Source organism: Sylvia atricapilla, chromosome 6 (genome assembly GCF_009819655.1).
Source record: "Sylvia atricapilla isolate bSylAtr1 chromosome 6, bSylAtr1.pri, whole genome shotgun sequence".
Classification (NCBI taxonomy): Eukaryota; Metazoa; Chordata; class Aves; order Passeriformes; family Sylviidae; genus Sylvia; species Sylvia atricapilla.
In genome coordinates this window covers 33,987,550-34,013,393 of record NC_089145.1, presented here as the reverse complement: position 1 = coordinate 34,013,393, position 25,844 = coordinate 33,987,550, and positions in this window count along the sequence as shown.

Genomic DNA, 25,844 nt, shown 5'->3' with positions numbered 1-25,844 from the left:
CTAGTTAGTTGAACTTGATACATGGCATTAATTCATATAAATTAGGATACAACTTTTGCTGTCCACATAGTGAGAATTTTCACAAGTCACATAAACATGCTTGCTGAGCAGTTAAGATAAACAGGCCATCCAGACTTTGGTAACAAGGTTCAATATCTCAGTAAGCATGGTGACCAGTAGCAATTCCCCAACAGGTGGAGTAGAGCTTGGTAGATGGTGGAGGCGATGGGCCAGGTCCTAATGTGGTGAATAACCCTCCCACCTCAACACCCCAGAGCACTGAATGAGGTTAATCCAAACTCCTTCATCTCCTGGAATTCATGTTCCTCAGATATAAGCGGTGATGCGTGGTAGAGCTGAATGTTATTTAGCTGCAGTTGATCTTTCCCAAGGCCATTGACAGAAAGATAGATGGCAAATATTTATTCTCTCTGGCTTGTATAATTTTCATGTAATGTCATCAGATCCCTCAGCTGTCTGTCACTTTGCACTGAGATTGATGTGAAATGTGAAACCAGGGAATAAAGCTGATGGTAATAACAAACTATTCAGTAATTTGTGCTTGATAGTACCCAAAATTTACTGACACTGTTACCTTTCACTCAGTAATGCTGTTCCCTGACAGATGGATTATGCTGCATCAGCAATTCCATGCTACTCAGGCCAAGGCTTTCCTGGCATCTGTACACACACACATAAATATACTTCAGCAAAACACCAGGTTTCGATGATTTGGCAGCTACTTCTTAGTTGGTACCAGTTTAAATGGGATGATGATGTGGTTAAAATTCATCCATTTCCCTCATGGAAAGGAACAACTTGGCAGTACAGATAGAGACCCACCTCCTCCAGAACCTGTTGAAGTGATGGGGGGGTCCCAGGAGAGTGAACTAGGCTGGGCAGATCCTGAGGCAAGTGTCTCCTGGATGTGGGAGAAAAATGAGAAATATATCAAACTGTTCTAAAGAACACTTACAGATATCCAGGTTCATAAATTGTTATCCGAAATACCAATACTGGTACAAGATTTCCATACCTCTGACTAACTGGTTTGCTAAATAGTTTTTCTTCAGGGTTAAAAAGAAAAATCATTTTACATTTCCTGGTATCAAAGCAACTGATAAAAATATTTTCCACATTAAAGCTGACATTAATTAGCTTAGCTCCAGTGAAGCTTCATTGCCTGAAAAAGAAATCCCTCAAAAGGCTGGAAAAAGCCTCTTTATTAACATTATCCTGTGACTACATAATACATATCTGCAACCATCCTATATTACTTGAGAAGCAATTATGCTAAAATGACACTTGCTAAGATGGCAATAAAACTGCCATGTAAAGTGCCAGTATAACTGCTCCAATAAGTCATGTAATATATTTAGCTTTTTAAAAAGTGTCCAGCCTTATCTATATTTCATTAAAACAGGAAAACAGAGTACCAGCTGCAGAGGCTGTAACTGTGTGAGAATCCTCTGGAATAAGAATCACACAGAGATCCAAAGTACAGACTAAGAACAGAGGGTGGAATGGTTCCCTGCAGTGCCCAGCCCGTTAGTTTGCTTGCAGCACCACAGAGTCTGGATTCACGGAATATTCTGAGTTGGAAGAACCCATAAGGATGATGGAGACCAACTTTTAAGCAAATGACCCATACGGGGATTGAACACACAACCTCGGGGTCAGCCCTGGGGCACAGGAGCAGCCCTGGCGTGAGGGGACCCCAATGTCAGCCCTGGGACACAGGAGGGTCCCAGGCTTGGGGAGCCTCATCATCAGCACTGGAGCCTCCAGGAGGCTGAAAAGTACAAAACATTTGTGAAATGACCCAAATCAGAACCATAAAATGGTTTGTAACACCATGAACTACAAATAAAAAACAAGTGAATAATGCATCAATTTTTGAATCTGTTAATTCTAAATGAGCTGTTATTCTGCTACATAGTCCCATACTCTTACAGGGAATTAGTCCTTGGCCATTTTATCCCATGAGCTGTCTTTTCAAACGAAATTTAATTTTAAATCAGTTGTACAGAAAGCTAAAATTGGGAGAAAAAAAAGAATTAAATGTCTGATGACTTGACACCTCTCTCCTCTGCATGGCTCTTTGCCCTGCTGGGAGGCTGGACTTTCCTGGCTTAGTCTGCACACAGGGGTCTGCAGGACTCCCATTCCCATCACCCACAACCTAATTCCATCTTCAACACCTGCTGGTCACTTAGTTCCCCTTACTGGGTGTTGAAGGAACTCCCCAAACTGTGCTGAGCCCCCTGTCTTTCATTTGTGTCGTTTTTGGCATGTTTGGTTTCCACCGGCCAGTTCACACCCTGTGCACACTGAGTGCAGCTTCCCAGCTGCAATTCCTTTCACTGGCTTTTATACGATGTCTGCACAGCGCTCGTTGGAAGCAGTGTAAAAAAGGGGTTGCTGTGGCTTTTTATCCAAACGTGAATGCAGAAGCCAGCTCCATTTGATTTACACAGAAAGCATCTTCCTTCAGTAAATTGGACAATAAAGTTCAACCAATTCCAAGTCCCACCTCTTACCTAACAGCAACTTGTCAGCTGAAGTAATTGTGTGAGAACACAAACAAACTGTTACACTCCCTCAAGAAGCCATTAAACATGTCATGGTAGGTCAGGAATTTGCATATGGCTGATTGTTTAGTAAACAAATTGTCTCCTGAGAGGAGTGTAATTAATCTTTTGCATCAAATCTGTTGATTAGTCTTTCTGGGAATAATGCTAGACAATACAAGCAGGTGTGAGTCATGATATCACTTTCTTTGAAATTTAGGAGTAAATATGGCAATGAACCAATTTTTAAGTGCATTTTCAAAGCTTTGGAATCTTTAGTAATAGATTAATTCTGCTTTTTACATCAAAACTGAAGTTGATGTAAGCCTAACCCTAACCCTTTGGTATTCTTCTATTAGGAATAAAATTTAAGATATTTGAATTTAACTTCAGATTGTTTAACAACCTACAGACTGTTGGATTTGTCAATGAGTATAACAATGAAAGTGTAAAATGAGATGTCTGTTTAGATGTACTGTGCCAGGCAGTACTTTTCTTTCCTCTTACTACTAGCAGAGCTCAAAGGTAGCTGACACTGATGCTGTCCACCAGGGCTAGTGGAGAGGTCTCCCACACACCATGGGGACCTTTGTGTCCCTCACACACCATGGGGACTTTAGTGTCCCTGAACTGTCCCACTTGGCCCAGTGGCATCATGTCAGCCGTGGGCCTGAATCCAGGATTTCTCCCAGGGATGTTATTCAGAAGAGGCAAAGTGATAAACCACTCAGTAGTGCAGGCTGAGACCAAGGTGTGCCTGTGGTCAGTAAGTTGGGCAGCTTTCATCAGAACAGGCGACTGTGGAAACAATCTTGATCTCACAGGTTCGAAGCTGGGCTGCTGACATCCCTGTCACCACTGCAGGACCAGCCCATGTCACTCCTCTGCCAGCTGGGGACCTGCAGTGCTCAGAACACTGCAGAACAGCTCTCCATGGCATGAGCTGAGACCTCCACTGGGCCTGGAATCACTCATAGTATTTGGCAAACTTATTGCTTGCCTTGTCGAGAGTACTCGGCAGTTTCTTTCCTTGGGTCAGTTATTTTCAGTGATACCCTGAGAAAGCACATAATCAGTCAGATTATCATGCTCTTCCTTGCTTTAGGAGAGTCTTGCTGAATTTCTCTAAGTTCCCCAGAGCTGTATCTGGTGTGGATAGAGATCACCTCCACTGGGGCTATGAGGTTTTTCACATAAGAGCTCAAGATAAGAAAAAGGTTTCATTTTTTAATAAAGCACCAGAAGAAGGGCCAATGTTTCCATCATATTTGGTTTATCAGCTGTTAATTTCCATCACACTCTTGTTCATCTCTGTTTCCCAGAGGCAAAGCTCTGAGAATCTGCAGAGGGAAAGATGACAAAAATATCAGCTATTTAAACCAAAGCCTTCAAGTGGCTAAGAAAGTCTGGAAGGTACCATGGAAAGGTTGCTATTTATAGAGACATAGCTGCCAGCTATTTTAGATTTTAGATTGCAGATATTTATTAGAAATTGTTGGGTTGAGTATTTGTGAAAATAACAAGGTCGTATCAAACCTACCAAAGTAATTTGTTGATTAATTTTTTTAACACATTTGAACATTAGGTTAGGAAAGTTAAAAGGAAACAGTGGACAAAAAGCTTTATCATAAAGCTTAACTCACAAGGGCATTTCTTTTCTCCTGATAATATAGGACAGAAGTGTAACAGGCTGAGGTGTAAGGTGTATAAAAGCACACCATGGATCTGTGTCAGAATTGTATATGATGCAAAAAAAAATCATATTGGAGTGAACTGCAAAATTACAGCATAAGGAATCCATTTTCCCACAATGTCTATCACACCTTTCCAAAAGCAGTGTCAGTCAAAGCATGTAGATTCTCCATGTCCCCAGAAAATTCCCAAGACAGCTTTTCTGTGCTCTGTAATTCAGACAGAACAACAATCAGATAACAATGCCAGGGTTAGACCAGGCACTCCCTGCCAGCTTGAGGGCACTCCAAGGGATGTTTCTGGGAATTGTTGCCTCTGCAGGGCTGGTAAAACCCACCAGCCCATGAGCAGCAGCAATTCCTCCAGGGAAGATGTTCCCATACGGCATGCAGGGATTGATTTATTGCTGTTGTGCATTCTGACCCAGGGCATTGGAAGGATAGCAGATTGCAGCCCCAATGGGACAGAACACAGAGTCCTTGCTGCAGCTGTCAGGGCACCTGCACCCATTCCCTGGTAGAACAGCCTGTCCTTTGAGGGCCTAATGGCCAACTAGAGCTAATAGCATAAATGGGGATTGCTATTTTAGACAGCCAGTGGTGATGGAGTGGGGCAATGTGCTTGGGCCAGGCCAGGTTCTGCTGGAGGCAGCAGCATGGTCAGCCACCCCCAGGGCCCAGCTCCACCAGTGCCAAGGGGAAGCAGGGGCTATGCCTGGCCACACAGACAGCTGGGGCAGGACACGGGATGCAGAAGTCCCAGGTTGAATTCAAGAGTTTTTTAGTTGACTTTGTTTAAAGAAAAGGCTCAGGAAACTGGTCAAATCACATGGAATGTCTTTTACTGAGAGCAGAATTATAAACAGTAGCTTTAAAGACAATATTTTCCATAAATATTCCTTTCCTATATAATTAATCTTTAGGGACTATGGGAAAAGGTATACAGAAACCAGTTTTCTTGTTCTAACTACTTTGTTTTAGCTGAAAATAAAATATTTCTTCATGTAGTTGGAGAACAAGTTTGTCAGGTATTTCCTTGTTGTCACCAAATATGACATGTCACTAAACATGAATAGTGATGTTCTGGACCAGTGGAGGTCAGGAGGAACTTTGGTACTGTGTTTTTCTATACTCCAGAGTTTCCATCTGAGTGAGGCTGTGGAAGCTGAGAGGCCTTGTATTGTATGTCACCGTCTGGCTGCTCAAATGCAACCATGGAAGGATGTCTCAAGGGTGCCAACATTGTCTTCCTAAATTTCAACCCTGTTGCATATTTAAAGTTTGGCAATTAGTAGAAGGAATCAAAGTAATCTTAATTTGAAGTATTTTAAGTTACCTCATTAGATTTAATATTAATTTCTTCATCATCTCATCTCAATTACATTTCCATTTCAAATTATTTTTCTCTGTTAGTTCTAATCAATTTTATATTTTGCTAACAACAAGTGTGATCTTGCTGGGTGGCTGCAGCACTTGAAGGTCACTGCAGCAGGCAAACGACCCTATGACAGAACGTGGCACAGTGTGTGTCCTGCACAAGGAAGCCGGCCGTGGGAGTGCACAAGCTCTCAGAAGATGTGGGTAATTTTATTGCTTCACTTTCTTCATCTTCTGGCGTTTGAAACAACTGTCACCAAAGCAAAGGCTCTTGAGGATCAGATGCTGAAGATGGCAGTAACTGGAGACAGCCCCTTCCCTGGCTCAGCAAGGCTCAGTGTGCAGGGTGGCTCACCTGGCTGTACACGTGCAGTTTCATTCTTTATTCCTTTGCTACCCCCAGAAAAGGATCCCTAAGTGCCAGGCAAAGCTCGTGGTGTGTAATTCATGACCAAGGCTGGGCCAACATAAGAATCATCCTGCACCAGGTGTCCTGCAGTACTGACTGTGTTTGCTGCAGCACCAGAGACCCTGGGGAAATCCACCTGCAAATTGTACTTAAAATAATAACCCACTGGGCATATCGTGTCTCAGGAACAACTGCCTTGAGGGGAAAAGGCTTGCAAGAGACAACCAAAGCCTGCTGGTTTGAGGAGCAGCTGCTCCCTGCAAATTGCAGTTGTTTTCTGGTGTCTCCTGTCCTTATCCTGAGGTTTTCCTTGTGTCAATGACCATCACCTGGTCAAGAGCTGTTGAAAGTTTAATTTGCATGCTCAAAGCACATCTAAAGAGATGCTGGCATTTTTCCAAACAGAGAACATGATCTACTAATATACTGGATCATGTCTTACACTGTTACTATGTAACATAATGTCAGAATGATAAATTGTTCTGAACAACCATTAAAAATAAAAGTTAAACTATAAAGTAAAATCACCCCTTGAATGTAAAATCACAATTTAAACTCACACTTCATTAAGACAGCCATAAAGATAATCAGAAATATTTAAAATAATTATGTAGTTTAAATAATTAAGTACAGAGACTAAAGTGTTCTTTAATGCTTAAAGTTTTAATGAGTGAAATAAAAGTATGACAGATTATGAGACTACATCTCCAGAAGCTGGGTTTTGAAAAGGAAATACGATCATGAGATTTCCCATCAGAATTACAGAAATGACAGCACTGAGATTGGCTGCTTCCAGAACTGAAATATTAGCTTTCTGTGAAAATGACACTGTCAGAGAAAAAATATCTCTCTCCTATGTTTCTGATGCACTGATGGCTCCTTCACTTTCAGCTAGAGCTATCTAGCCAGGAAAGACGAATTAAGAGAATTTTTGTTAGGAAAGATGGATTCAAAGTGCAGTTACTCAGAGTTTATTACTGGCTTACTTATGTTTATATTGTTACAGTTATGTTGACTGTTAAAAAGTAGTCGATTGCCCCATGAGAATTCCAGAGTGTATTATGAAAAGTAAAAATCCCTAAAAAATAAAAATCCCTAAAGGTACAAATCCCCAATAAATTAAAAATAAACTTCTGAAACCCCATAGGTCTTAGAGCTGAAAAGTATGACTGAATTTAAACTTGAAATTTTGAGTGAAGTGTGTAAAACATAAGATACTTGAAAAATGATGAATGCCAAAAGATCCGGGTATTGGATCTTTCCTCAAAGAAAATCCTTTTCACTAACATCTACATGCCAGGAGCTAATGTGTAGCACCAGTGAGACAAAGGAATCCACCAGTGCTGCAAAGCTTTTGTTTGCACTAGGTAGCTCTCAAAAAGGTGAGACCAACAACCAGTCTCAAACAACAGTTGTTTCCTGTCTCAGCACCTGGGGTCTGACTTTAAATAACTAATGTATGAACAATTTGAACTCACCTGGTGTGTGAGAAACCTCTCAAAAGCAGCATAAATCCCAAGCTGTGTCTTGCGACCTCCGCTGTGGCAGTACAATATACAACAGCAGCAAAAGACAATACACATTCTTTTGAATCTTTGCATAATTATTTTAAAATCTTTGAAGAAGATTATAGTATGAGGTGAAGCAAAGAACTGATGAACCACATCCAACATAAACCATAGGAACAACAGTTCTGTCGTTTACAACAGATGTGTAAATAAAGTTGAAGTGTCAAATAGATACAAAAGAGCTCATTCTTACCTTGCTGCTCTTGACTAAAGTGCACAGAAACTTTGTGGGAAACTCTGGAGTCTCATTAAGGAGCTGCGGATCTGAGCGCAGAGCTGGAGCTATAAGTAGCAGGACACACAGTATTAAATATGGGCACACTCTGAAACACCCATTTGAACTATTTACAACCCATCTCTGGTTTGGTTTTATTGTTACTGTCAGTCTTATTCTTTGCCATCCCCACACAGGTTGTTAGTTTTTGGTACTCTCTGGTACTTTGCTCTTGGATCATGCAGCCTTACAAGGAAGGCAGAGCAGTTTTTGTTTCCCTGTGGATGCCCAGGGAAGGTGGGTGTGACACCCAGCTGAGGGACACTCATCCAGCACAGACATCCCCAGGATGACTGTCACTGCAGCAGGACCTTGTCACTGGGCAAAGGGCACCAGCACAGTACTGAGCTGCCACTCCAGGACTAATTGTGCTATATCAGTGGTTGAAGAGGAATTTTACCTTAGGTTTTAGACATGAAAGTTCAGGCCTTGTGTTGTTTTGCACAGAGGATTTTATCGTCCAGTAAAACTGCAGATTTCCAATGAAAAAAGAATAAAGTGTTCTAAGATATAAAATATATAAGATATCTTATATATCAAAATATCTTATTTTAGGAATGATTAATTGACAGAACAGAAATTCGAATGCAATGTCTTTCTTTATCTCTTTATCCAGTACCTTTCCACTGAACAAATCCACTTATTTATCCCCTGTAACTTTGGGGAATAAGAGTTCATAGCAACACTGAATAATCGCATCAATGAAGAATGTTAGAAGAAAATACTACCTCCCTGCCCCCAGATAATTACCCCCTTCAAACATGTGTGAGGGCACGTGTCAGGGTGGTCTATGTCACACGTCAGAGCCATGGGGAGCTTCAACTGGCTCTGGAGAGCCCACCTGAATGTGACTGGCACTGTCCTCAGGTGCTGCAGCTCAGAACCCCTTCTGCAATGCTAAATTTGCCTCTTTCCAGGACAGCTGCCACAGATGATGCTTCCTGATCCGTCTAATTCCTGACCCATGCCCAGGAATTATTTGGAACAATGCTGGATCTCACAGAGGACAGTTGTGCAAAAGGCTTGTGGCATTATGGCAGTGTTGAGGACTGAGTTCCTGGGAATGTTCCCTGGCACTTTACTTACACCATCTACCTACCCTATGTGGTGGCCTGGCTACCTAGAGGAACAGGACCTGAAAACTACACCCTCAAAAGAATAACTTACTAATACTGGAAAGACAGAAAATACTAAAATTTCAGTTTACTCCTGCTTTGTCCATTATTCTACGAATATACTTCTTGCACATATCTAGGAATAACACTTGAAGATTTTTTTAAGCTCTTTTCACTGGACTTTTTTTTGCTGAGAAATACTTTACAAAGAAGCATCACAACCTGATTCTACGATCTAGACGCAGATTATTCATACAGATGAATTGCAGAATGACTGTCATGCTTTAATTGAAAAGATTCCCTAATAGAATAACCAGTTTCTTTTGGAGAAATAAAATTAACAGTGTAGTTCTGTCTGCACGGGCACTTAAAATTTCCTGGAGTATAGTTCATGGTAGTTCACAGACGGGGGTAATTGCCTCCATAATGTGTAATACAGTTTGCAAATTAATCTTCATGCAAGCTGATCTTGTTAGCTCCATTTCAGGCAATGGAGTTTTATAATAGCTTAAAAAATTTAAAGGCTTGACTTTTCTTTAAAAAACAAAACTAATCACACTACTATTGCTGTGGAAATTTACTACTTATTTTGTGGTAATCAAAATCTTTCTGATTGTTAAATTCATAGCATCATTAAAGAAAATTCAAGCACATAAAACAGGGATATCACAAGTTCTAATGACAGCCATGTAGTCATAAAACTATTCTAAATTTATTTTAAAATTAATTAGAAAATACAAGTTATGGGTAACAAGAAGAAGCTACAAAACAAAACTTAGAGAATATGCAAGTAGAAAGATGAGTAGTTGTTATAAACAAGCTGGCTCTCATAAGCAGGGTTATGAATAATTAATAAAATTGATATAAGGAGTTGATATGAAATGTTAATTAATATAACAAATTGTTATGTAGAAATAATGTCATAAGTTATGAGGTAGGAAGTTGTTAAGTTAAAAATACTATGATGCAAGTGTGTAACCACTAGGGGAGGTGGTGGTGAGATTTAGTGAGTTTAATGGAGGGAACTTTCTAGAATGTTGCCTCATGAAGCGATGACAGCAACCTGAACTGTGATTGGAGAACAAGCCAACCAATAAGATCAAAGTATTTCAGAATGATTGGTCAGGATTGCACCCCAGTATAGACCAACCAGCAGCCAGAAAGGAAACTAATCAGCGAATTGAATTGAATTGAAAAATGCACCAATCCAGGAGCTTGAGATACTTGAAAACCTCCAAGTGTCCGGCACCTGGGTCCTTCCATGCAGTTTGTGTCCAGCGAAGGACCCTGTGTAGCTCACAGTTTGTTACTGTTAGTCTGACTTGCCACCTAGGCCTTAAGCTTATCTTGAGGTCTCAACCGCAGGCGTTCTAAGTTTCTAATAAACAAGCTCACCATTTTTAAAAGTCACTAGCCTTGTTTTTGTCTGTTTTACTACAAATTTTTGGGGACCCATCTGGGATAGCCACACCCAGAGGTGGTCCGGAAGAAGGACAGGATCGGGGGAGATGTACCCAGTTGATTTTTTTTTTTTTTGCCAGCTGGATTTTGGGTTTTCTTCGAGACTGATGAGGGATCACTGTCTACTCCTGAGGAACAACTGATGTTACAGCAACTCAGACGGTGAAAGCCCTCCAAGAGGGGGGTGGGCTCACAGTACACAGGTGGGTATTCCAAGTGGGGTGCAGCATAAGAGGGTACGCAAGTGTGGGGTGAGTGAGTGAGACAGGCACCATGAGGAGTGGACTGCCGAATCCACTGTGAACCTCCTAGTACCGCGGTTCTGGCCTCCTGCGAGGGGGCTGGCTGGGAGAGGAGGGAAACAATTGGAGTTAGGGTAAGTGCGGTACCCCAAAGGATCCATTGGGGGTGGGAGAAGAGGGAGTCCTCTTCTTTTTGCCCATCCTTACCCACTTAGGCTCCCATTTCGCCCAGGGTGAGGGGCTCCTAGGGTTGTCTCCAGCCAAGTGGGTGTTTTCCCAAGGCGAGCCTGGGGAGTGTCCTGGGCGTCTGCGGAGTAGGACCCTTGGGGCAAGGCTAGAGGCTCCTAACCAGAGAGCCACTGAGGGTGTGTCCACCGGCTGGGGGATTGTTCCTCTTCAGGCAGGGGGAGGAAACAGGAGCCAGACCAAGGGGGGTTAGGACCTCAAACCAGGGGAGACTGGTTGAGGGAAGATTCCTCACAGTACAGTGACAGGCCGAGGAAGGCGAAAGCCACTGGCTGGGAGAAGTCCCCCTGCTCATTAGAGATACATTCACCTTTTGAGATATATGGATATATAGACATATATATGTTATTTATCTTTACTTTCGAGTTTGGAAAGAAAATACTTGCCTGTTATATTCATTATTAGTTGTTGGTCATTGATGAATGTGGAGTTTTTAAGTCTGTGTTGGAGCCTTTGTTTGTTTCGAAGTATACTGTAATTTTGTAGGATTGGGCATAAGAGGAAATACCTTGTTATTTGCTTGGTGCGAGGATTTTGTCTATTTTTTTAAATACAGAATTACCAAAAATTTGTAGTAAAACAGGCAAAAATGAGGCTGGTCACTTTCAAAAATGATGAGCCTGTTTATTAGAAACTTAGAACACCTGGAGTCGAGACCTCAAGTATATGAAGTTTATGAGGCACATCGTTTCTCTAGAGATGTTAAACTACTGACTTCAGACATGTAGTAGCACAATTCCTCTTCTCCAGGCACTGATCATTGCTTTGAGAGAGCAATGCAAGGCAGTGAAGTTTTCTGTTTCTGTTTAGTCACTTAGGTGATGCCCTGTGTGCCTGAATATTCTCAGATAGCTGAACTCAGGGCCTAGTTTCAGGAGAAAACATAGAAAAGGAAAGGACCCTTATTCTGCTCTGCCTGGTAACAATGGTGAAGGTGGTTTTGGTTCTGGTCCCACCTGGTGGAGCCAGAGTGGTGTCTGCTTCCCCAGTGCCCCCCATGGTTGTACCTGGGGACTTCCTCAGAGGAGGCATCAGCCTTTATGCACTCTCTGGTTGGATGATCAAAATGCTGAATTCTGGTCTTGGCTCCTGTGCTGTATCTGAGCCCTTTTTTCACAGCTCCTGGGTCTTGCGGAGCACAGAAGCACTTAATGGGTCTGAGTGTAACAGTTTCAGCAATGGCTGCAGCCTTATGTCAGATTTGTCACTTCAGCTAGACAACTGCAATGCTTAGGTGCCCATGTTCCTTTGATGTGCAATTAACCAAGCAATTAAGGCAGGAAGAGAGAAGAAAGACCTAATTCCTTCTGCAGCACAGGGGTTCTCAGTACTTGGCTGCAGTGGGTGATGAGGTGTTAACGACATGAGTATTTGTCTTGTGTGGTATGAAGATCTCTCTTTTTCTCTCTCTGTGCTGTGCACCTGGAGCTGTAAAGGAAGGGACTCCCTGCAAAACCCCATCCCTAACCCTAGTCTGTTTGACAGACATCTTTGGGATTATCACATGCTCATTTATATAGTTCAGCAGCAAGGGGTGCTCAAGACTTCAGTTACTCCACAGAGGCGTCAGACATTGCTGGAATTGAAACCTTCCCTTATTTCAGTGGCTTTCCATCTAGTGTCCCAATACTGAAATACTTTAGCCCAGATTTCTGAGATACAAGACACTAACTTTAGAATTTCATGCACTATGATAGATGATGACAAAATAATTTAATTTTGTCTTCTGCCCCTCATTTATGAACTCTGTTAACTGCTTTAACTCATCTTCGTCTCCCATACAGGTTATGGTGTGACATTAATATATATATATATATATATATACTTCCCAACATTTTTACAAATGTTTGATCATATTTTTAAATATTCTTTATAGCAGTCAATCACATTTTGAATGCTATTAGTTGCTTGACCTTCAGAACTTCCTACAGCGGCAATTTCCTCAGTCTAATCTGATGTTGCATAATGAAATCCCTTGCATTTGTTTCAAACTCTTGCCTTTGTTCAGTAAGTGTCCTTCATCTTTCTGGTAGGAGATGGAGAGAACATATATTTCTTCACTATTACCCCCAAGTGACTATTTCATGGGTAACTGCCGCTTCTTCCTATTTCTCTTCCTCAGTAGTGCCCATCCCATAGAATCAAAGTCTGTATAAGACATGTGCCCCAACAGATATATGGCAGAGACAGATGGCATCAGTGTGAGTTTGGGATCCAGCCCTACTTTTACCCTGTGTTCTTCCTGTATACACTGACCATATGTTCTTCCTTCCTCTTGCAAGACAGACAGGTCTGAAATCCAAGACAGCTGAAGACGTTAGAATCAGAGAATGCATTAAGGAGTGAAAACCATTGGTTTTATCTGTTGACTAAAGTGGAAAGCACTGTTCCTAGGGTAGCAGTTTCAGTCTCCCTGAGCTTTAATCATCTCAACTTTCACTGCTAGTTTCAAGTAAACTGCCACCTAAAATGCTATGACCATACTTCTTCTGCATGAAGTAAAATTTCTTTGAAAAAAGAGATTCTGGACAGAGAAATGCTTCCCTTGCCATCAGTTCTCCTATTAGGGTAAAAAATGCCTAAAAATCCATGTTTATTTTGGGGTCCAAAATATTCCAAGGGACTCATGGCTATGGGGTGTTTTTTGATGTTTATTTTCCACTGTATTTTAAATGCCTTTCAATAGTGCCCAGTATAATATTTTCCATAATTTTTCCAGGAATCGAGGTTAGATTTGCATGTCTGTAGTTTCCTAGGGTGTCCTTCAAGCCCTTCTTGTAAACTGAAATGACATTGGCTAGCTTTCAGTCAGCAAGAATCTCCCCATACTCCCAAGACCCAAGGTCGATTAATTTATCGATTTTTATTCGTAATTAGCTCATTTTTATTTATTTATTTTTTAATCCAGGAGATTTTTCAGAGAAAAAATTATTCTTTCAATGTGATTTTTCCAGAATCCATCTACACTCAAAATGCTTCTGCTTTTATTTGTCATCATGATTGCTCTTGGAAGTAGTGTTTTCAATTGGCTCCTGTCACTGCATACAAACTCACTTGAAATCTTAGGACCATATTTGGAGATTCTTTCTGAAACTTGGAATTAGATATTGGTCAGGAAAAGGTGATTTTCTTTGTTTGTATTATTAATTTGAAGGAAAAAACCTAATGCTTTTTTTCATTTTGTAGTATCATATTTTATCAGAACCTTAAAAAATTTGTGAGTACATGGAGTCAGTTCCAAGCTTTTTGTGGCTGCCTGTTCTCTAGTACTGAGATGGCAGAGAAACACACTATATTACTTCACCATTCCCTCCTCATAAATGCAAAGGGTCCATTTTTAAAGAGGTTTGATCTCTTTTGTGAGATAGACCCATTAGAGGGCTTAGCCCCCATCCTGACATTCTCATAACAATTCCTCTTCTAACCTTTTGGTGACTTGATTCTCAAAATTGTTTAAAATCCTGTTTCCGGTCAGACTGCATTTATGCTGTAAACAGAGTCTCTGTTCCAAGACCAGGCATATTCATGGGCTGAGGGAAAGAATCGTCTAAGATTCATTGATTTTTGAAAGCTTAATCTGAAAAGGCTGAATAGAGCACTTGTGCATATCCACTCCAGAAAGTGATCTGCTGTCTCTGTAAATGGATGTGAAAGCAAGAAATCATTGTGTCAATTGACACAGAAAAAAGAAAACACTGCACAAGTTTTCAGGCCCAGCATTAGCCAGGACGTGGCTTACACATCACAGTTCATTCATGTGCATTTTTCCCTCTCAGACAGCTGCAGTTAATGAGCTGAATCCAAGAGACAGCAGCTCATGACTTGTCTCTAGGTCATGTGAATATTCCCATCCTTTCTGGATTTTTTCTATCTTTGTGGTTATTTATATACAGTTACCTATACTGCACACAGAACACTCTGCTATTATTGCTGCCAGCTCTAATTGTGTGATATCCAGGGAACTCAGGCATGAACTACAGCCCTGTTCTTCTACTTGCTGCACAAGTACAGACCAGAAAGGATTCTGCTCAGAAACATCAGCACAGATGTTCACTATGAGAATAAGGCATGTGGAGCAGACAAACAAACAAGGGGAAACAAGGAAACAATAAGTCAGGAAAAGGGGGAGTTTATATCTTTTCTGTATTATGCTGACTGGCTATCTAGATCACAGAACCTTACCTCACTTTCAAGTACCTGTAGGCTTAAGTTGTCTGTTAGCAGCCTTGTCACCCAACTAATCATACCCAGCTCCCTCCACTGCTCTTCGCATTCCATATGTTCAGACCCGCCTTGGAACCCGTTTATTACACTCTCCCCATTTCCTCAATAAGTTTTTGACACTGGGAGCCACACACCTGTGGATGCACATGAGATGCAGTGCTGGACAGAAGAGTGTTCTACCTGCCTTGGACCTGCTGACAGTCCTCCTGCTAAAGCAGCCTGGGATGTGGGGGCTGTCCATCCAGAGTTCCAGGTCTCTGAAAAATGATGGTTGTACAGTCACAGGGTGACTTAGAAAAATTGATATCACAACTCAAATGGATAAGAAGGAGCTGCAAGCAGGTCACACCAAGTTTGTGCAGAGCAGGTGTGATGAGGCCTGGCAAACAGTACAGAGCTCTGGGCATGTTGTTAGCAAAAGCAATACCATGTTACAGGGCTACATGGTTATAATACAATGCACATATTGGTATGGAATTTTCTTTCTTCCTTCCCATCCATTTCCACCTTTCTCAGTCCCATCACTCTCCCCTAGAAGGACATTTTTTGAGGGAAAGATATTAGAAAATGTTTGGAGAAACATTTCAGAGAGAAAGCTGTATGTGTTTTTGTGACACTGATTTTTCTTGCTCTTTGCTACATGAACAAAAATTAAAGCATTGATATAAAGGCCACCAGGCAAAGCCCTTAGTCAGCAGGGTCTGAAAAGTGACCTGGTCACTGTGGAGATGTGTGCTTTGTCATGTATTCAACACACCTTTGAAATTAATGACCCTGCAACACAGCAAATATGCACATTTGTTTTACAAAAGTAAATAACACCTATGAATCTTCTCTGGAGCATGTTTTACTGAGGCCATAAAATGCCACGCTTCAGAGCAAACGCAAGGTAGTGCCACATACCCCTTTACACGGTAGAGCCTGAGCTCTGAGCACCACTATGCCTGGCAGCCACAGCACAGGGTTGCCATCTGCAGGGCAGCCTGGCAGCTGGCTTCCTGGAAGCTGGCAGCCTCCTGATCCCCATGGATATCTTTCAGAAATATTTCTCTTGCTGTTGCAGTGACTAGGTATTCAGAAGCCTCGAGGGATTCCCAGGTTTTGTGCCTGTACGGTCCCTATAGAATTGTTTGTTGCCTTTTAGTAGCCTGGAGCTGCAAGTGACATAAAATCATAGAATTGTTTGTGTGGGAAGGGACCTTCCAGACCATCTAGTTCCAAGTCCTCTGCCATGGGCAGGGAGACCTCCCACTAAACCAGGTTGCCCTAAGCCCCATCCAACCCGGCCTTGAACACTTCCAGGGATGAGGCAGTCACAGCTTCTCTGGGCACCCTGTGCCAGGGCCTCACCACCCTCACAGGGAACAATTTCTCCCCAATATCTCATAGCCACATGCAGAAACACACATACAGTTTAGAGCCATAGATTTACATGACACTATTAGCATATCTAGCATGGAAAACAGACTTCTTATTTTTTAAGGTTTCAGTGACTCTTATTTGAATGAACAGCCTTATTTGAACTGAAAATGCATGCAAGGGAAGCATTAGAAACAAATAGTAAATGCATAGAAATCTGCGAAATCATGAATGATCTGAAGAGCTGAGGTTGTCATTGTTGAAAAATAGATCAAGATAATGAGGAATTATTACGGGGCATTTTCTCTACTTGGTTCTTTCCATTAAATGCCCTTACATGAACACACTCAGCATCACAGACCCACACTGGTGAGACACAAAACATCACAGAGGTGTTCCAGTTTCTCTCTGATGGAGTCAACCAGAAAAAGAACATGACATCAGTGGGTTATGAAGTTTCTTTTGCATTTACTTTTTATTAACACCTGCAATGGGAAACAAGATGAGAAAAATGGGGACAGAATTTTTCAATGCTGGAAAGAGAAGATGGAAGTAAAAATCATTGCATGAAGAAAGTGCTGGAATGGAGGACAAAAATTAAACAAGCAGTAGTTGCACTTGAGAGCTGGCAAAAAATGATCACACATATAGCGTGCTGTCTTCACACAGACGTCAGCATTCCAAAATAAACAAAAAAACCCGTATACTAATGCAGAAACCAAATTCAGGAACATATTACTTAGGAGCAATTGTGTATCCCTACAGAAAAACACACCCATGAAAACAGGTGAGCAGCAGTGGCAGGGACTGGCAGTGATTTTACTTTGCACCTCTCAATCCATGAACTTCCCTGTTTTATTCTAGATTTCTCAGTATGAAGGTGCTGGTCATATGAGTGCTCAGTACTGCACATATGTCCATCACATGCACAAAGCCCAGCTTTACACGGAGTGATGGTCAAAAGCCACTGGTGCTTGTCCAGCACCAGCTACCACAGGCTACTCTTTTTGCCACAATGAGCAAATTACTCCACTCAGGTGGACCTCATCACCTGCTTCGGCCTCATAATATTCATTCCACCTTGTTCCCCCATTTTTTTTTCATGTGAAGAAGCCAGTTGTGACCAGTTCCCTGTGTGCTTACAGTCAGAGCTGGTAGGTTGATGTCTGAGGAATCTGGTGAGAGGGGCAGTGGGATCTGCCTTCTGTCAGCATGGGAGCCCAGCAGCCCTGCATCATTTTGTTCACGTACTGAGCACCCAGGGCATATCACAAAACAGGAGACATTCCTCAGGAGACAACTGAAGTAGGCTAAGAGCAGAGCAAGGAACCTGAGTGCAGTTCTTTGAGTCAGTGATAATCACACCAAAGATCAGGTGAACTGGACAGGCAGCGTGCCACAAACTGGAAACCCAAAGTGCTGTAGTGCACTGCATTGGCAGACACATTCATTTGCTGTAAGATCATGTTAGAGCAGAGGCAAACTCCACCTGATGATTATGAAAATGCTTCTCTTCTTTTCCCAGTCTATTACTTGAAAGGATGAACATCAAATCTGCATAGACTGAGGCTGCTTAATCTTGAAGAACACCATTGTACTGCATGCTTGAGGCACCTGTCTCAGCAAAACCCTGCCCGTTGTCTGCATCCTGGGGAAGCTGGACCATGCAAAGACAGGTTACAGGTGGCACTGGGCTGTGTTGTGGATACTGGCCATACATTATTCTGCACCTCCTAAGCTAAACTGCACGCAAAACCTCACAATGAATTTTAAAAAGTTGCAAGTGCTGGAAAATACCCACATCATCTTGTGCAGGGGTCCCAAAGCTGAATGCAGGACATCAGGTGGGACATGACCTGGACAGAGGAGAAGGGCAGAATTCCCTCCTCACCTGCCCACACTGTGGGGATGCAGCCCAGGTCACAGCTGGTTTCTGGTTTGCCAATACACCCAGCTGGGACATATCCAGCCTCAAATCCCCTATCACCTTCAAGTCCTTCTCCTCCTTTGCAAACTTCTGTACCAGTGTGGGATTTGTGTGGATCTGCAGGAAGGGCAGTGGGGCTACATAATGCCCATGAGGCAGAGAGAAACCTGCTCTGGTTCTGGTTATCTCCTGCTCATCATGTCTGTCCTTGACTCTGAGTTGCAGGGAAGGGTTGAAACATCAAGGGCTGGGATTCTGGTGAACTGCTCCAGGTTCTTTATTGCTTTCATCTTAACAAATACTGTTTCTCTTTTTCTTGTTTTGTACAGAGGGTAAAAGAAGTTAATACCAATAATAATATATACAACATTATATTTATGAACATAAAAATTATGAAAAATAATTCATTTTTCAGCCAGTGTTAATTGGACAAGCATCATGAAGATAGATAATACATGTAGCTGAATAATTTAGAAATGTTTACCATTGTCATTGGTGGCAATCAAGGTGTGTGTCTATGAATATTCATACAGTATCAAGATAAAATGACAAATAATGAAAATGTTACACTTTGAATGTTAATAACAGAGTTTAATTCTTAGTTTCTAAGGCCTTTATAAATGTGTGGTTAGCCTGGAAATGTCATCATATCCATAGTGCTTAATCTGATAATGCATATTTTTATTTTTACAGTGTAATATTGGTCATAAAGTAGAACTTTCCGGTGATCTTTATTGTTTTTACTAAAGGATTAAAGTACAGAGATAATTGTTTAAGTGCTGGTTTTTGAAATGTATACATTATGAACAATATTTCTGTAAAATAAAGTTACCATACCATGTTCAAAAAGAAACCTTTTGCATTTTATTTTCAATTCTATTCAATCTAGATGAATTTAATATCCCTTTTTCTCATCTATGTGTCACAAGGGATAATGAAGTATTAACTTAGTACTTTTTTTACTCCTTTTTATGAGATTAAGTGTTTATATATTCTGGTAAAAAGGAGGCTGAGAGGTAACCTCACGGCTCCCTGCAGCTTCCCGAGAGGGAGAGATGGAGAAGGACAATGGGTCTCTGCAATCCAGGGACAGGATGCCTGGGGATGGCTCGAAGCTGCACCAGGGGAGGTTCACACCAGACATTAGGAGGCATTTCTTTACTGGGAGGGCGTGTCAAACACTGGAACAGGCTTCCTAGAGAGGCAGTTAATGTCCCAAGCCTGCCCATGTTGAAGAAGCATTTGGACAATCTCCTTAACAGCATGCTTTAGCTTTTGGTCAGCCCTAAAGTGATTAGGCAGTTGGACCAGATGATCCAGATGGTAGGTTCCTATTCTATCCTGTCCTATCCTGTCCTGTCCTGTCCCGTCCTGCCCCGCCCCACCCCACCCCACACCACACCACACCCGACCACCACTTTCTGTCTGCACAGGGAAACAGTGGTAGTTGTTTCCCTGGAAATCAGCAAAACATTTAACACCATTTCCCATAGACACCTCCTGAACAAAAGGGCAAGACATAGGTTGCATGGTTGGTCTCTGAGATGGGTAAGAAATTATCAAATAATCTGCACCCAGAGCACTGATCAGTGTATTTTACTCAGGCTGGCAGCCCGTCGGAAGTGAACTCCCCCGGGGATTGATACTGGGTCCCACATAGCTCAATACCTTCATAAATGATTTGGGAAACACTCTCACCAGGTGTGCTGACACTGAACTGGTTGTTGAGGAGGACGCATTATAAGGCAGAGATCACACACAGAGACCTGGACAGGCTGGAACACTGGGCTAGCAAAAACAATGTGAGGTCTAACAAAGTCAGGGGCAAAACTCTGCACCAGGGATGGAATAACACTAGAGCCCAGTACAGATGAAGGTCTGGGAGGTGTCTTGCTGGAAGGGAGGGTGAGAACAATCATTCACTGGAACAACCTCCCCAGGGATAGGTTGAGTCCCCATTGTTGGAGGGATCAACATGCAGATGGACAGGGTATGGAAAAATGTTTCCAGGCTCCCTTTCCCACAAAAGGCTGAAGCAGATAATCTTTCAATGTCCTTTGCAACCCAGCTGCTCTGTGATTCTGTAATGCTAAAGTCTTGAATCCCTTCCCTGTTGTTCCAGGAAAATGATAGTAAAGCTTGAAGAGACCTAAAGCTGAAAGAAGGACACAGAGAGCCCAATGGCCATGGTTCTTTACATTGTGGTTCTTTTCCATAATCCAGCATTTCTTAATCTTTTTAACAGCCCTTGCTAGTAGAAATGAAACCATTAAAGACATCTGGCCTTTCTTGTATACTTTCTTTTATCTAAGAAAAGTGCTAAGTTGTAATTAATGTATTTTTCTATAAGGTAATTTGGGAGTTGATTATTCAATGTACTGGATGATAGTTTTCTATCTAGACTAAAAGGGACAGTAGTGGCACCACTTCCTGTCTAGTAAGACTTTTAGACTACAACTCTTGAAATATCTAGTGTTCTGGACATTTGGCTTCTACTTATGATAAAGATATATAACAAAGCACATGAGTCACAGCAAATCTGTTCTTTGATTTTATGTATTTGAGAGCAGGAAAATGGATTCACATGAGTGGTTAAGCCAAAATACAAATAAGTCAGGGCAACAAGCCAGAAGTTGATGAATTTGTCATCTGGCACAATAGTCCAAAGCTTAAACACTCCTTCATTTAGAGGCAAAAACCCATTTGTCTTCCTGAAGTGCAGTGATTTCAAACTGAGGATTGCCCCCTAAGTGAGGAGTGAGAATATCAAATTATTTACTTCAGTGATGAAACGTTGCCCAGAAATCCAATTGGAGATCTTTGCAGTAGAAGATCCCGAATTAATTCAAAAGCAAACAGGTCAGCTTGTCCCCTTGCTGTATTTTTCAACATCCCTATTTGAATTTGAGGAATTTGTAAAAGTTATTCCCTTTGCAGCTGTCCCTGAAACAACTGGAGTTCATTTTCAAACACAAACACAGTTTTCCCATGTCACGAGGCAGTTTTCACACTTTTTGCAACTTCATATTAAGTTTTCCTAAAATAAGCAAGATATAATCAAAAAATGCTATGAAAATTGTGATGGTTTATTAGTTTAGAGTGTTCTGTGTTTGCCTTTAATAAATAGTTTTATGCATTTAAGAGTTTTTAAAATAAGCCAATTTTTTAATGACATGAGAGCTGTCACACAGTGAGTGCAGTGAAATACAAGAGTTCTTTGGTAAGGCTTTCAAGTGGTCTGTGCATGCATATGAATACACCAGACAATTCCAGGGCAATTTTTCTAATGCAGTCCATACTCATCTGATTCCATATTAGCAACACATAATCTAATAATGCAGTCAAGTATCCAAAATTCAAAAAAAACAACGGCCAGCTGTACAAAATCCCACATTTTCACAACCACTTGGATACAGTGTAGCCCCTGGTATGGGGCAACCCTGAGACAGGCTCTGTTGGCCCTCCTCAGGAGCAGGCTGCAAGTGTTTTCTGTGGAGACCAAACACCTTTTGCCCTGCAGACACAGCAGTAAGTGGAGGTTTAGTCCTTCATTTTCTTTGTCAATCTTGCTCAGCTTTGCAAAAAATGGAAGTTCCTTGTAAACAGATGTTACTGTTTGCCACTTTCAAAATAAGTAGTAATATCTGATTTATAGATTATGTTCGAGGGACAGAGTGTAGACATGTTCTGGCCCTGAAGGATGGTGAAGAACAAAAAGACATGGAGTATTTCCAGTGTGGTTACAAGAGCATTATTTTGTATCACCTTGAGCAATGTAATTTCCAAGTAAGATAGTACTTATGCCTTGATATTTTTAAGATGCTGGTGCAATTGACCATCAAGAATTGGATAAAATGTCTGTTTTTTTAAAGGAAAAAAGCAGTATACTATGAAAGAGTGAGTACTGGTGGAAGAATGACAACCGACCTTAATTGTAAGTCATTCCCTGGGGCTGTTGGACGAAGCACTTCTCACACAACCAGGCAGTCTCTGAGGAAGGTGAGGCTGCATTCTGCTGTCACTGGAGTCACAGTGGGAGGGAAAACTCACACAGTGGAAAGTCCCAAATTTGGGAAATTCAAGAATATAGAGTAGTGGGAAGAAGATTGTTTGCGTGGTGCAGGGTTAGGGTTAATGCAGTGTTGGTAACCATGAAAATCTACCATCCTCCCCTGAGCAACGACTGACTTGTACTAGGTCAAGGTCTTAATAAACTCAGATGTGATATGCATTTAATAGTTGTTTCTGTGAACAAAGTACATTTGAAAGGAAACTATGTTCTTTAAATATTTTTATTGGTGTTTTGTTCTATTACACAAAGCCACATTTGTTTAAAGGTTTTATATATGTGTGTGTACCCTTTATTTAAGTATAATATTTGGAGTTCTTCATCAGTTTTGATGTATATGCACAGTGTGTGATCCTGGAAAGTGTTAGAGAGCTGGACACAAATACGGGGTTTCACTGTGTGGAAAAACATGCTGAGCAGCCCTTGTTCAGAAGGAAGAGTCCCCTTACCAGTGCAGAGGGATTCAGCCCCCTGGTGTCTGTTTGCTCCCTAAAAACTACAGAAGTCGTTGTGAGAATGGTGCAAAGGAATAGTAGGAGCCAGATAGTTCTTGTGGTTTTGCTTCAGTAGGATTTCCCAAACCATTCTATGATTCTGTGATTACATGATCATTTGCAGAATAGGAATGACTGCTCTTTAGAGATTTTTCCCCTGACATATACAGAAATATTTTAAGGAAGGGTAAGAAGAATAAGAACTATTAGTCATAGCTTTCTACAGGCCTGGATAATAAAAAGACTGTCAAGACACTATTACAAAATTATTATTCCATACATGCAAATAAGAGAAGGACTAAGTGGTTTTGAGATGGTTATAAGAAAATGCATGTTTAAAATATACCCAAACATGTCCTTGATTTTCTATTCCCTGTACCCATGCCTCAAACATTAATTAAATGCCTTAAAACTTGGCATTGTTGGTGTGCTGAGCATTTGTAAAGAATCAACAATAGCAAGGAAAATAAAGAAATTAATGGAAGTATTGTAAAAGGGCAAACCTTCATTCATTGCACATTCCCGTAAGGGTATAACACACGAGACAGTCTCCAGGAGCTCCCTTCACAATTACTGTGTTCAGCAATTAGGCCAAATGAGAACTCAAATAATTTCCAGCAGCCTTTCAGATTGTTAAAATTGAATAAAGGATGATGAACAAGTATATACACAAGATACAATTCAAACAGTCACATTCAGTATGTCAAGGACACTGTGAAAAAGAATTGCATAGCAGTATTGAACAATCAAAACATGTATGGAAGCAAATTAAAATATTCAGGACTCATTTGGCAAAAGAAAACAGCTGTTTCTTTAGTAAAGAGAATTAAAATATTAAGGCTTGAGTTTATTTTAAAGCAAAGTTGTTTGACTGAAACACAAAGTCTCTGCAACATGAGCGGGAATGTATGTATAACCGGGGGAGCAGGTAGTGATCTTCACTGAGGAAGACCAGAGAAGGCACCACTAAGAGCCTAAAATCAGATCTGCAGCAGTCTGTCTCCAGGGAAACTTCAAAATTAAAAGGTCAGGATATATATAAAGTGCCCTCGAGTCCAGTTCTGGCCTGCTGCAGCTTAGATGGGATTTCCAATTAGAGATCTTGCAACTTCTAGGGTGGGCATGCCACAAAACATTGCAGACATGTGGAGCTGAGGTCCGTGCAAATCACACAGCAAGAGCTGGCTGCCAATCCAAACATTTCTCCCAAAGGCTTCCTACCCAAGAAGTCAGGAATTGAAAGGAGTTCAATTGTTCCCATGTATTTCTTGGGGCTTCATAAGAGATTCTAATACCAATTTAATTAATTCTTTATGTATCAGATCTTTCCCTTTTGAATTTAGGTAGCCTCTTTCTTCCCAGATTTTTCCAAATGTGTGTACTATTCCAAATGCATATCGCGAGTCCGTGTAGATTGTACCTCGGTCCTGTTCCAATAAATCTAATCCCCTCTTGAAGGCATAGACTTCACAACACTGGGCAGACCAGTTTGGGGGTAGTTTTTCTTTTTCTATAACCTTCAAATTGTCCCTTTCTGTACCATCGACTATTGCATAGCCTGATATCCTTTTTCCCTCTGTCACCCTAGATGATCCATCAATAAATAGCACCCTCCCATATGGTAGAGGTGTATCTTCCAGATCCTCTCTTACTTTTGTTTGTAAATCTATGATTTCCAGGCAATTGTGCTCTAAGTTTTGTGTGGGTTCCCCTGAGAGGAACTGGGCAGGATTTAGACTTTTTGATGTGCTTAGCTCCAAATCACTGGTGCTGGTTAAAATCACTTCATATTTTAAAATTCTAGAGTCAGTCAGCCATTGTTGAGCCTTTTGGCTCAACACTGTCCTGAGATCATGGGGTGTGTGTGCAATGATTTTTCCTGGTAGTGTCAGCTTTTGTGCTTCCTCCACAAGAACAGCTGTGGCTGCTACAGCCTGGAGGCAAGCCGGCCACCCTCTTACAACTGGATCCAGAAGTTTGGAAAGATATGCGACAGGCTTTTTGTGTCCTCCCCATTCTTGGGTTAATACTCCATAAGCTATTCCCCCTTCGGCATTAATGAATAGGTCAAACCTTTTCTTAAGGTCTGGGAGACTCAGGACAGGGGCTGAGGATAATTTAGTCTTTAGATCTCTCAGTTGTTCTTCATCTGTATCGGTCCATTTCACAGGTTCAGGTTGGACTAATGTCTCATATAAAAATTTAACACTTTGGGAATATTTCTCTATCCACAGCTTGCAATAAGCAAATAGTCCTAATAATTTTCTTATATCTCTTTTTGTGGTTGGAGCTGGGATTGAGAGTATACCTGAGATTCTTTCAGGGCTTAATTTCTTACAGCCTTCCCCAATGAGGTGTCCGAGGTAGGCGATTTGTGATTCTACAAACTGCAGTTTGTTCTTTGACACCTTGAGGCCCTTTTCCCCTAGGAAATTTAGGAGATCAATACTGGTTCTTTTCACTTTATCCTGCTCTCTCCCTGATATTAGGAGGTCATCTACATACTGCTGGATTTGCACATTAGTTTTAGGGGTAAACCCTCTTAGTAACTCTTCTAGGGCTTGCCCGAAGAGGTTTGGGCTTTCAGTGAATCCTTGAGGAAGGCGAGTCCATCTCAGTTGCGGCTTTCTCTTACTCCCAGGACACTCCCACTCGAAAGCAAACAAATCTCGGTTTCCATCCGCCAAAGGACAGGCCCAAAAAGCATCTTTTAGACCTACTACAGTAAACCAGGAATGTTCTCTAGGGATCCTGCTCAGGAGTGTGTAGGGGTTTTGTACCATGGGGTGCCTGGTAATTGTCCTTTTGTTCACCTCTC